The 13,325-nt window shown below is 35.1% G+C and overlaps 3 pseudogenes; all 3 read left to right on the top strand.

Annotated features, from left to right (window-relative positions):
- The first annotated feature begins 4,185 nt into the window (after window positions 1-4,185).
- Window positions 4,186-5,015, top strand: LOC149197774 (uncharacterized; annotated as a pseudogene).
- Window positions 5,016-6,954: 1,939 nt separating this feature from the next.
- LOC149197773 (uncharacterized) lies at window positions 6,955-8,120 on the top strand (annotated as a pseudogene).
- A 155-nt stretch (window positions 8,121-8,275) lies between these two features.
- Window positions 8,276-10,616, top strand: LOC149197772 (receptor protein kinase-like protein ZAR1; annotated as a pseudogene).
- Window positions 10,617-13,325: the final 2,709 nt, after the last annotated feature.

The raw sequence follows: 13,325 nt of genomic DNA, 5'->3' as shown, positions 1-13,325 counted from the left end.
TTTCCAAATATCTTAATATCATATATTTCAATCCATCTTGCACAAAATAACAAACCCCATAATTCCATAACTTAGGCCCTTGTATTAGAACTAACGCCCCTAGCCAACTAAAATGAAAGTATGTACATGGACATATAATAATATAAGCACCACAACCAGAGCCTTGTGATCAACTGCTCCATCAAAAAAACCAATAGGAAACTTTCTCCAAATATCCACAGGTTGGACATTTCTTGACCTTTGGTGTTTTATTTCTGGCCCAATTTCCATATAGTAAGCCCTGATTTTCATGCACAAACCAAATATATCTAGTTTTTTTCTTCAAATAAACAAGCATTTCTGCAATGCCAAATTCCCCACATGATGTAAAAAAGGAGATTCTTGTACTCTTTATATTCCTGTAGTCATCCCCTCAAACATAAATCCACCAAAGTACGATCCCAAGACTCCTATTACCGCTATCACACCCTAATTTTTCTTACGATAATTCGTCATTTTTTTGGCATAGTTTCAGAGGAATCTAGTACAACACGAAGTTTGATTTGACTTGTTCACTTAGGTTTTTATCTGTGGAATCAAATTATTCAAAGGTGAAGAGATTCAAGAAAAGAAAAGGCGTCTAGCCCATAAGAAGTAAGGGTAGCACGAATAAAGGATAGTGCAAGCCCGAATGGGTTCAAAGATGTTAGCAATGATGAGAAAGCTAATAGGTGACTAATTGGTCCCAGATCAACTCAATAACCTCAGCCTCATGGCACAATCATTGAAGTGTTCATTGTGTGCAAAGTTATATTCCTTCTCATATTCATCAATGATCATAAGGGATTCTATTCAAGTTTCATAGAGAGAAAATTTTAAGGATGTAAATTCATCTTAAGGTTTAGCAATCTTGGTTTAGTTTACGCTTTGTAATATTTTTGTAAAAATATTCAAATTTCCAATAATTTTATATAATCTCTGTAATTTTTAAACTATTTTTTTATGGTAAAATAATTTATATTATAAAATTTGAGCGAATTATTTTTACAAAATAAGAATTGGCATTTTTTTTCTTAGCGGGGCCTAAAATTTTCCTTGTTGCATATTAATGGTGTGGCTCACATGTTGGAAATTCCTATTGACACACATTCATGAGATAAATGGGGATTCACCAATGATATTTCTTAGGCTGGCCAATATTGGAACCTTCAATGAATAAACCATCATCTCGACCCCCAAGTGGCACACAAATGAAAGCTCTAAAAGTGACAGTACAATAGCCGTTTTTTAGATTGTATAATTCTTAACATTTTTCTTGGTTTGTTTGTTGGCTTCTCTGCTGCAGAAAAATATTAAGCACCATACAATAAACTTTTTTTATTTTATCACTTGAATATTATTTTATTCTTATCCAATGAAGTAAGTAAGACAAACTTTTTTTATTTTATCACTTGAATATTATTTTTTTATTCTTATCCAATGAAGTAAGTAAGACAATAAAATAAAATAATTGACTTACTACATAATCTTTAATATTTGCAGTTAAAATTTAACTAGCTACTATGAACTTTGTATGAATTAAATTCACTACACTGATTTCAAATTTCATGAATATTTTTTACCATCCGATTGTGCAAATTTGAGAGTGCTTTAATAGTAAAACCAGTGCAAATTTGAGAGTGCTTTAAAATTAAAACCATCATCTTGCTATCTGTGACGCCCTGCAAATTCTTATTTAGAAAAGGAGAACCCTGATCTGCATGTGTACTAATCCTCTGTCGACTCTTGACTTAAGACCTATTGTTGCGTAAAGGCAACCTTCTCTAAGAGTTAGAGAACCTGTGAATTAAAATTCTTATTTAGAAAAGGAGAACCCTGATCTGCATGTGTACTAATCCTCTGTCGACTCTTGACTTAAGACCTATTGTTGCGTAAAGGCAACCTTCTCTAAGAGTTAGAGAACCTGTGAATTAATATTATTTGTACCAGTGTCTAAAACGACGTGTTCCATATGATGCACGTTATCCTTATTCACCTATGTTATTATGCTATATTGGAAATTATATGTTGATACAACATAATCCTCTCAATGAATGTGGGACCTTTTTTCTTTTTTAATAGATCAATATTTATGTTGTGAAAACATTTCCAAGGTGCACAATAAATAGGCATATCCAACGTATTTTATTTGGCATACCTGGAAAAAAAACCTGTGAAATATATATTTAGGGATAGGTAAATAAAGAGCACAAGCATGTATAAGCGTGGATCACATTTAAAAATTAAGACCTAATGGAGGAAGATATAATCTTATTGATTGTATGGATAGAATGACAAGATATAAATGAATGTAGAAAGTAAAAATATGTGATTTAACTATAATTAAAGGTATATGGTATCTAACCACATGTCAACATTCTCCAATTAGACCACTTCAACATCCCCATCAAAACTGACATGGTCCAGGGGCAACACCTAGGTGCCCATAAATCCTCTATAATAATTGGCACACCAATTTTTTGTTATGCATAGACCATTACACTTGCATGCCAAGTTCCAACCACCTTTGACATGCCAAGAGACAATTAGACATTAACAATTACATAATTGAATCATCTTTGACAATTAAATGATCATTCTTGTAGTCACATGTAACTCCTATGTATAACATATAAAATAAAACAGATGAAAACATCTTTCCCTTTTTTGGCTCTCTAACACAAAGCATTTTATATATTATTTTGTAGTAATACACATATTAATAAAGTGTAATTTACTTTGTGTATACTTCATTTAGTAGTTTCTTTCATTTATATTCATGCTTCAATTTCAATAACTTAGGTAGGTGTATTGTGCAATATATATTTTACTATTGGTTGACTATAGGAAGGACTATATTGTATAACTCAAGTGAAATTAAGTCTGAGTGGTTAGCTCAACCACTTGTTGCCCAAATTTAAGTTGCCCAAATTTAAGTCAATAGGGCTAGTTTGAATATTCATAGGTGAGGTATAATAGTCTACACATACAAGTTCACTAGAGATACTGACCACAAATGCAGGGAAGTATCCCTTAGATTTCCCCACATTTTCCTTAAAATGAAGCATTATAAGACATTGTTGTATTTAAGTTTAGACAAGTACAAATATTGCTAGCCAAGAGTGTGTAGTGAAAGGTATAATAAAACCCTAATCTCTGTAGCAGGTGAACAACAACCAATATAAATTGAATTATAAGAAAACAAATATTCCAATAATTTGAGCTATACCATAAGGGTGAATATAATTTATTTTGATTTATATGAAATTTAAACCCATGAATGCATGAAGAATTATCAAAATGAATCTTTAATACAATATGTACCCAATAATAATATTTAATTAACAAGTGAAATTGGTAGCAAGGTTGCTTATACTTGCCTTTTCAAGATGTTTTAATGTGATAGTCATATTATAACATAGAGAAAAAAATTAAACTTATTTATGCCTTGTAATTCAAAGTATAATGCATTTTTTATTAACCTAGATTTCTCCAACAATAATATACCTATACATAAAATCTCAATTTATCAAAATGCAATATGCCATGGACAAATTTTCAAATATATTGTTGAAGATCTTAATTGTACATAAACCTTTTTCTTTATATTATTCTTAATTTAGTGACTTCTATAGTGTAAGAATTTATATAATATTGATTATAATTATTTATTTTCATTTTATAATTCATCTTTATATCACTTCGACAATAATATATTTGTTTATGAAATCTCAATCATCAAAAAACACATATACTCTGAACTTGTTTTAAAAGATATTGTTGATAATCTAAGTTATATATAATCTTTTGTTTTTTCACGTCCATAGGTGTTTTCTTTGCGGGCTTTGGGTGAGAAGACATTCTTCACCTTGGCCAATAGGAAGCGTCTATTTTCATCCTCCTCCTTCCACTTAAAAACTGACATTTGTCTTAAGAACCCAGTGCTAGTAGTGACATCTATCTGAAGCACTTGAAGTTGAAATCCTACCATGCCCAGTTCTCCACTGTAGTTACCCAGGCCAACAATCTCCTTTGTTGCCTACACGCGCTCTGGAGAATGCCAACTCTTAGGGCAGAGTCTCGAAGTGGAGACTTTGGCTTGCAAGCTTGCCCTTATAAACCTGTCCCCTGTGGTGTACAACACCAAATGGGATGCCAACGTGAGCGATGGGGATAGGGAGCTTGTAGGTGTGTGGACACCCAACTCCAAATGGATTGTCCATCGGACATAGACTTGTTGGTTTCCCACTAAAAAGTGGAGGTGGGATTAATGGGAACCACCTTGTCAGCTTGAAAGCTTTACCAGAAAAATACATACTCCATTGACTTTGAAGCAGGTGTGGTGGTGTACAAGTAGTGTCAGGGATGCACCGAGATCGAACCCTGAAACCAATTTTACAAGTTGAAGGGTTTGTACAAGGCCTACCGAAGAATTGCATTCTAAACAAAACCCAAAACAAATTTTGGGATTAACAATAACAAATTAGCCAGGTTAGTGACCACCATTTTTAGGGACTAGTCGGACTTAGCCCCATTGGAAGCAAATCATAGGATCCAAGAGGCCACTACCATGCTCTAGCTAACAAGTTTTCTAGTGGAGGAGCACATGTTGTTGTCCTTCTCAGTCAGCCACTACTGATACTGGTAGTGTTGATAGCCAGCTAAATTATTTTACCATTCCCACTCCCACCACACAACTCAAGCAATGAGAAGGAGAAGGATATGGAGATGGAGGGGAATATTCAGCCATTGAATATCTAAAAACACATCCCAACGACATAAACTCTCTCAAGATTCAATTGCATAACAAGATGATGAAGCGCGATGTATAGGGCATTGTGAAAACCCTTGACAAAATGACGTTAGTGGAACCATATGAGATAGAGTGGAGATTGTTGAAGGCGTGGGAAAATTATTATCTTGGAGACATGAGGGAAGCTCATCATACTTATGAATGCATTTTGAAATTCTATGCCTTCTCCCTTAGGGCTTTGTAGGTACATTTTATTTTTGTCACTCCACCCCGCCCAACAATTATTTTTTTTTGAATAAATGTTGAATTTGAAACGTGGTCAAATTCCACCACGAACTCAATTTGTAGGTTCTATGCCTGTTGGGATTTGAACCTAGGTGCCTTGGTAGAAGTTTAATGTGATAACATTTTTGTCTTCCCTTTTTGAATGTGGGTCCCTTGGTAGAATATTAATACTTTCATATTTCTATCTTCCCTTTCTTGTTCATAAGAGTGACACAGGGATATATTTTTAGAAAACCTTTGATAACATCACCGATATATTTGCACTTGCTAGAACCTAATACTATTATTATGCCAATCTCTCGAGCAATTTCCTCAATGGGCTTATTCTGCAAGAGTTGGCGAGGTGTAAACTATTGCAGAGGTTTCTATTACAAAACATTTTTTTCATAGGGTTGATTCTAGTTGGGCTTGGATCAAACCTTAACAATGTAGATGTAGTTATATCTTTCTTCTAAATGGATCAATCCATGGGAATGTTGGTAACCTTACTTCATTGTCGAGCACTCTCAATCTTTCTTATAACCGGCTTTCGAGCCCAATTCTTCGAACTCTCAGTAAGTTTCCTCTAACTGTAAGTTTAGATTTACATAATAACAATCTCAGTGAACTGATTCCACAAGATGGATTTCTTTCAAATCAAGGACCCATGACCTTGTGAGTATTTCAAAGCCTTGTGGATTCTCCTTAAAAATTCCTTGGAAAAATGCCATACCAAGACCTCCTAATCTCAATTTTCCTTTACAAGGCCCTTCCTCAGAGAGCCCTACTAATCAAGGTGTGACCCATGTAGTAAGAAAAGGTCTTAAAAATGGTGTAATTGTTGCAATATCGTTGGGAAATGTTGTGGCTATTCTCATAATTAGCCTACTGAAGGCTAGGATATTCCAAAGAAAATGGCGCAGATGTGTAGGAAAAGAGAAATTGGTAGGAGGAAGAATTCGTCAATGTTTATGTAACATTGCGAAGACTTCTAAAACAATCTCAGAGAAGGCAGACCATGGAGATTGCATTCCCATTGACAAATGTTTCATCTTTGATTTAATAAATTGATTAGGGCTTCTTCTTATGTCTTGGGGAATAGTGGATTGGAAATTGTGTACAAAGTGGTACTTGGCAATGGGATTTTAGTGGCAGTGAGGAGGTTGGGGGATGGAGGTGCTAAAAGATTTGAGGAATTTTAGGCTGAAGTTCAAGCCATTGGACGAATTTGACATCCCAATATAGTGAAACTTTGAGCCTATTATTTTGTAGCTAATGATAAATTGTTAATATCTAACTTCATTCCAAATGGAAGCTTGGTAGTTGCATTGCATGGTAAATTTTCTTTTATAGATTCAATTTTAAGTTTTTTATTATTGTGGATTTTTTCTCTTCACCTTGGTTGCTCAAAATACAAGTCTATTTGCAGGGTATAATATTGATAGTTTTAAGGTTGTGGATTTTAATGAGAAGGAAAATCAAAAAATGTTTTTCAACATTGCTTATTAGATCTAATTTGATTCATTGTTTTCTATCAATCCTAGGGTGTTGCTTGAAAAACAATTTTGGCCTACTTTGTTCATAGTTCTAAGGTAGGAAGGCTTACTCTAGGTTAAAAAAAATAGTTTAATTGCAAAGTTGCTCTGACCACTTCAATTAATTAATTCATGACAACTTATATCAAATGCATGGATTTTTTATTTGTTTATAAGATTTAAAGCTAACTCTTTATTCAAAGATATCATATTTTTTATATGTTGTGGGAGAATCATCTTTTTATATCATATTTTATAGGTTGACAACGAGCCTGACGATTCCTACCAAATCCTACAAATAGATCAGGCCATCCAACTACACCTCTTCCATGAGCATCTAGGATAAAATTTGCAAATAGAATCATACGAAGCTGAAAGCCTATCATGTCTGGTGTAGTTACCCAGGTCAACGATCTCCTTCGTTGGCTACGCATATTTTGGAGAATGTATGATCTTGGGGTAAAGTCTCAAAGGGGAGACTTTGTCTTGCAATCTCACCTCAGAAACCCGTCACCTAGGGTGTATAACACCAAATGGGATGCCATTGTGAGGGATGGGGATAGGGAGATGGTAGGTGTGTGGACCCACAACTCCAAATGGAGTTTTCATTGGACATATACATGTTGGTTGCCCACTAAAAAGTGGAAGCAAGATTAATGGCATCCACCTTATCTACTTGAAATTTTTACCAGTAAAAATACACACTGCATTGACTTTGAAGTGGGTGTGGGGCAACATTAATGGAAGCTACCTTGTCAACTTGAAATTTTTACCAGGAAAAATAAATATCGCATTGACTTTGAAGCGGTGTGGTCATGTAGAAGTAGTGCTAGGGATGCACTGAGATCAAACATTGAAAGTGATTTTCCAAGTTGGAGGGGTTGTACAAGGCCTATAGAAGAAGTGCATTCCAAACGAAACCCAAATCAATTTTTGGGATTTAACAATAATAAATTAGCCAAGTCAGTCATATGGATTAGTCAAACTCAATCCCATTAGAAGAAAAGAAAAAGATTCGAGAGGTTGCTACCATGTTCTTGTTGACAGGTTTTTTAATGGAGGAGTGCCCTATTATTTTCCTTCTCTGCCAGAGAGGTTACTACCATGTTCTTGCTGACATGTTTTTTAATGGAGGAGTGCACTGTTGTTTTCCTTCTCCGTCGGCCACTACTGCGACTGATAGTGTTGATAGCCAGCTAAACAATTTTACCATTCCCATTCCCACCACACAATTCAAGGAAGGAGAAGGAGAATGGGATGGAGATGGAGGGGAAGCTTCAACGATTGAATATCTTAAAACACATTCCAATGACATGAACTCTCTCAAGATTCAATTTCATACTAGGATAATGAAGCACAATGTACAAGGCATCGTGGAAACCCTTGAGAGAATGATGTTAGTGGAACCATATGAGATAGATTGGAGATTGTTGAATGTGAAGGCACGTTATTATCTTGGATACATGAGGGAATTTCGTCATACTTATGAACGCATTTTGAAATCCTCTACCTTCTCCCCAGGGCTCTGCAAGTGCACTGTAATTTTATAATTCTGCACCAACTAACATTTTTTTTGAATAAATGCTAAATTTGAAACGCAGTGAAACTCCACCAAGAACTCAATTTGCAGGTTTTATGCCTACTCGGATTTGAACTTGGGTGCTTTTGTATAATTTTAATGTGCTCACATTTCTATCTTCCCTTTATGAATGTAGGTCCCTTGGTAGAAGATTAATACTTTCATATTTTTGTCTTCCCTTTCTTGTTCAGAAGAGTGACATGGGGATAGACTTTTAGAAAACCTTTGAGAACATCATTTCTATATTTTCACTTGCTATAACCTATTATTATTACATTGATCTCTTGAGAAATTTCCTTAGTGGGCCTATTCCTCAAGAGTTGGTGAGGTGTAAATTGTTGTAGATGTTGCTATTACAAAACAATTTCTTCATAGGGCCGATTCCAAATGGGCTTAGATCAAACCTTAACAATATAAGTGTATTTAGATCTTTCTTCTAAATGGATCAATCCATGGGTATGTCGGTAACCTTACTTCATTGTCGGGCACTCTCAATCTTTCCTATAACAGGCTTTTGGGCCCATTTCTTCGAATTCTCGGTAATTTGCCTCTAATTGTTAGTTTAGATTTACATAACAATAATCTCAGTGGATCGATTCCACAAGATGGATCTCTTGCAAATCAACAACCCACAACCTTTGTAAACAATTTAGAGCTTTGTGGATTCCCCTTACAAATTCCTTGCAAAAATCCCATACCAACACCTCCTAATCTTAATTTTCCTTTACAAGGCCCTTCCTCAGGGAGCCCTACTAATCAAGATGTGGTCCCTGCAGTAAGAAAAGGTCTTAAAACTAGTGTTATTGTTGCAACATCACTAAGAAATGTTGTGGCCATTCCCATGATTGGCCTACTCTTTGTCTGTTTTAATTAGAAGGCTAGGATCTACCAAGGAAAACGGTGTAGATGTGGAGGAAAAGAGATATTGGCGGGAGGTGAGATTCCTCAATTTTTATGTAACAATGTGGAGACTTCTAAAACAACCTCAAAGAAGGGAGACAAGGGAAATCTCATTCCCATTGACAAAGGTTTCAACTTTTATTTAGATGAATTTCTCAGATCTTCTACTTATGAATTAGAGAATAGTGGATTGGGAATTATGTACAAAGTGGTACTTGGCAATGGGATTTCAATGACAATGAGGAGGTTGAGGGAGGGAGGTGCTCAAATATTTGAGAAATTTGAGGTTGAATTTCAAGCCACTGGACGAATTCGACATCCCAATATAGAGAAATTCAAGCATATTATTTTGTATTTGATGAGAAATTGTTAATATCTGACTTCATTCCAAATGGAAGCTTGGTAGTTTCATTACATGGTAAATTTTATTCTATAGATTCAGTTTTAAGTTCGTTTTTTTATGGTGGATTTTTTCTCTTCACCTTGATTGCTCAAAATACAAGTCGATTTGTAGGGTATAATATTGATAGTTTTAAGGGTATGGATTTTAATGAGAATGGAAATCAAAAAATGGTTTTCAACATTTGTTATTAGATCTATTTGATTCATTATTTTCTATCAATCCTAGGTTGTTGCTTGAAAAATGTTTTTGGCCTACTTTGTTCGTAGTTTTGAGGTAGGAAGGCTTACTCTAGTTTAAAAAAAGAACATTTGTTATTGCAAAGTTTCTCATACCACTTCAATCGATTAACTCATGATGACTTATATCAAATTCATGGATTTTTATTTGTTTATAAGCTTTAAATATAGCTCTATATTCAAATATATCATATTTTTATATGTAGTGGGAGGATCATCTTTTTATATCATCTTTTATAGGTTGACAACAAGCCTGACGATTCCTACCAATTCTTGCAAGTAGACCAGGTCATCCAACTACACCTTTGCCATGGGCATCCAGGATAAAAATTCCAACAGAACTGTATGTGGGCTGGCCTATCTGCATGAGTGTAGTCCTCATAAATATGTACTTGGATACATTAAGCCCACAAATATTCTTTTGGATAAAAATATGCAGCCATATATTTTAGATTTTTTCTTGGATCTTCTCATTAGTATTGCAGGCAGTGGAGTTGCACCTAAAAAAAGTGGAGGACTTCTTGGTGGATGCCTTCCATCAGGAAAAACCTCAGTTTCTACTCGTGGAAGCACATTTCTAAGAGGAATTATAAGATCAATTGTAGAATGGAAAACTAATGGTGGAAGTTCACATTCAATTGTGAGTAGTTAACAAACTCTAGAAGCCTCTGTTGTTGGCCATAATCCAACACATAAATGGGATGTTTATTCATTTGGAGTTGTCCTTTTGGAAATGCTTACAGGTCAATTTCCAACATTCCAACTTCAATCCTTTGACATGGGCTTGGTCACTTGGGTTAGAAAATCATTCAAAGAGGAAAACCCTGATACAAGACATTACAACTTCCAAGACAATCAGCCTTTGAAGGACAAAGCTTTAAGACAAAGTCTTGAGTTGAGAAGAATTTTTATTCTTCTACATGAATAATTATTTTTTTCAGTTAATGTGAGAAATGGTTCTAGAAGTGAGATATTTGAATAGATAAAGATTAATTGAATCTACACTTAAAATACATAATTCAGTTAGGAGGTTTATGAGAGATTTTAGGATCCAAGGTATTCTAAGAGATTCGTAGGATCTTAGGAGCTTGACTAGGAATTTGTATAGGATCTAAAATTAATTCAAATTTACCTATGTGTGTTACATATTCAATGTAATCAATGAGCAGAGCAGAATAGGCCATTAAAAAACAAATTAGGCCAATAGGTTAGGAAATGAGAATTTGAGCATGTATATACAAAAAATAATTAATGGACTAAAGTTTTCACTATATTGTCTTGTATGAATAATTTTGTTTGCATCTATGAGAATTGTTGGTTGAAATTATATGTGTATTTTGTGATGCGTATTGCCCGTCAAAACTGTCTTTTGAATTTGTGCATAGTTGCATGGTTATCTTTTTACCTGCCTTATAGAATGGTGGATCATAGGAAGGTTTGAAGTTGTGTTTGTTAATTGAAAGTGCATCATGGATGATACTCCTCTCAGATGCACAAATGAGTTAATTGGCTCTCTATGTTGGAAGGTGTGGGAAAATTTCATTGAAGAGACAAAATTGAGCACCTGAGTCGTGAAGCGGAGTGAATTGATTATAGTTAGAATTCTCATTCAAATTAGCATTTATGCCTTCAGTAGATCATTTAGCTCTTTCTCAAATGATTGTGGATGTTAATTTCAGTATGGTGGTGTAGATATGAAATTCAACCTTCGTTGAACTTCCTAAAAGGTGTGAACAACCTGAATTTGGATTTAATGTTGAAAATAGCAACAAGAAATGCTAAAAATAGCATTCAGAATATTCCAATTTTAATTTTTCCTTGAATTAAAACTGAGAATTAAAATTAGAATTTAGTCTCACCAACTACTTGGAAAATAATTAATTAATTAATCTTGGATTAATTAGTTGGAGAAATTCAGGCTAGAAGTCTTTGTGAAGTCATACAACAGTTATCACTTAAATTAAGGAGATAAGGTTGAGTTGTATTTGATTTGTAATTAGTTAGCTCAGTTTACTGAGTTAAGTCCAGTTATATTAGTTCCAAACAGTTTGAGAAATTAATTGTGAGTTCAGTCAGTTAATGCATGCATGCATGCAACTGGTGTACTCTAGATAACTAAAGATTCTCTAATAAGTAACTCATGCATGTCAGTTCAGACAAAGACCCAGTTGATATTAAAGATAGGGACAATGTACTATCAGTTGCATGAGTTTTCCTATAAAGGAAAGTCATCCATGTAGAAGGAATAAGGTTCCTTGAGGATTGCGAAGTTTTACAGGGTGTGAGATCAGTGTGAGGGATCAGTGTTCCACTTGGTAACAGGAGGATCACCCAGAGAAACTGTGCAAGGAAATAGGAGCTTGGAGGGTAGAGGAGAAGGCTTGTGAGAAGCTTTGATTGCCTATGAGCATCCAGGAGGATTGTACTGAGAGCTGGCTAGCTGTGAGAGCTAAGGCTTTATATGATTTTGTTGTATTTCCACCTTGTATGATAATACAGATAGTGGGGTTTTTAGCTGAGGCTTTCCCCAGAGTATTATTTTGTGTTTCATGTGTATTGATTTTTCTTCTCTGTTATATGTGTTCTTCTTGATCTTGCTCAAATTGATTAAGCTTCTGCAAGTTTGATAGTAGAAGTAGATTATAGTATTTTGCTTTGGTATTTTGCATTATCAAGTTAATCTACAGTCAGATTTTCTACATAGACCTCAGAGGTAGATTTGTGGAGAATTTGTAGGAACTTCTACATGGTATCAGAGCCAAGTTTATCGGAGCAGTGAACAGTATACGAAGAAGAGAATTCAAAGTATAAAAAAAAATAAAAATGGGCCACGTGTTTGCAGAGAAGATCTGAAATTTTTTATGCAAAATTTTTAGAAACAAATAGTAGATCTAGATTCCTTGCAAAAAAATACCCAACTTCGAAGAAACAATCGGTTGAATCGGAATTTCTATGAGGGAGATATCACTGATTTAAAATCAGCGCTTTTTCCAGAAAATTTCGTGACAACGGAAAAGATGAAACAGATTGGTGTGCTAGCCAAGAACCTGTATGCACTTGAGGTACAAGATGCATGAAAAGCCTTGAGGAGCAAGGCAAATGTTATAGACTTGGTGGTTGGGAGGGAGATTAAATTACCTCTCAACATGCAGTCCCAGAAGAAGTCTCAGACAATTGTGGAGGAGCCATAATTGGAGATACTGAGAGGAGACCGAGTGGAGGTATCCACTCATGTAGAGACCTCTAGTAGGGGGAAATTTCGAGCCAAGTCGATAGAGGGATCACATGTAGCCATACATCCAGGTGTGAGGTGGGGCGATGTGAAGTGATACTCTTAAGAAGGCTAAAATTGGGCAGGGTCCATTGAGAGGTTTTATCTCATGGATCATATCTTGCTATGGGAGCCAAAAGTACAGAGTAGCAGGAGGAATTAGTGTGGTTGATGCAGTCAGAGATCAAAGTGACAGAGGCTAGAGCAGTTAGATACTGAATGAGAGCAGAGAAGGACTGACAATAATACAGAAAGGCAGAGTTAGTAGAAGTGCAGAGTTTTCAGTCGACAGAGGCAATAACAGTCATAGACTTTGATGACAAATGCATCATACTGATTCAGGTTGGATATTTTTTGTTTCTGGAG

Source organism: Pinus tabuliformis, chromosome 2_2, assembly GCF_031772625.1.
Source record: "Pinus tabuliformis cultivar Carrire ecotype Pingquan chromosome 2_2, CPIR1, whole genome shotgun sequence".
Classification (NCBI taxonomy): Eukaryota; Viridiplantae; Streptophyta; class Pinopsida; order Pinales; family Pinaceae; genus Pinus; species Pinus tabuliformis.
This window is presented reverse-complemented; position numbering and strand designations above follow the sequence as displayed.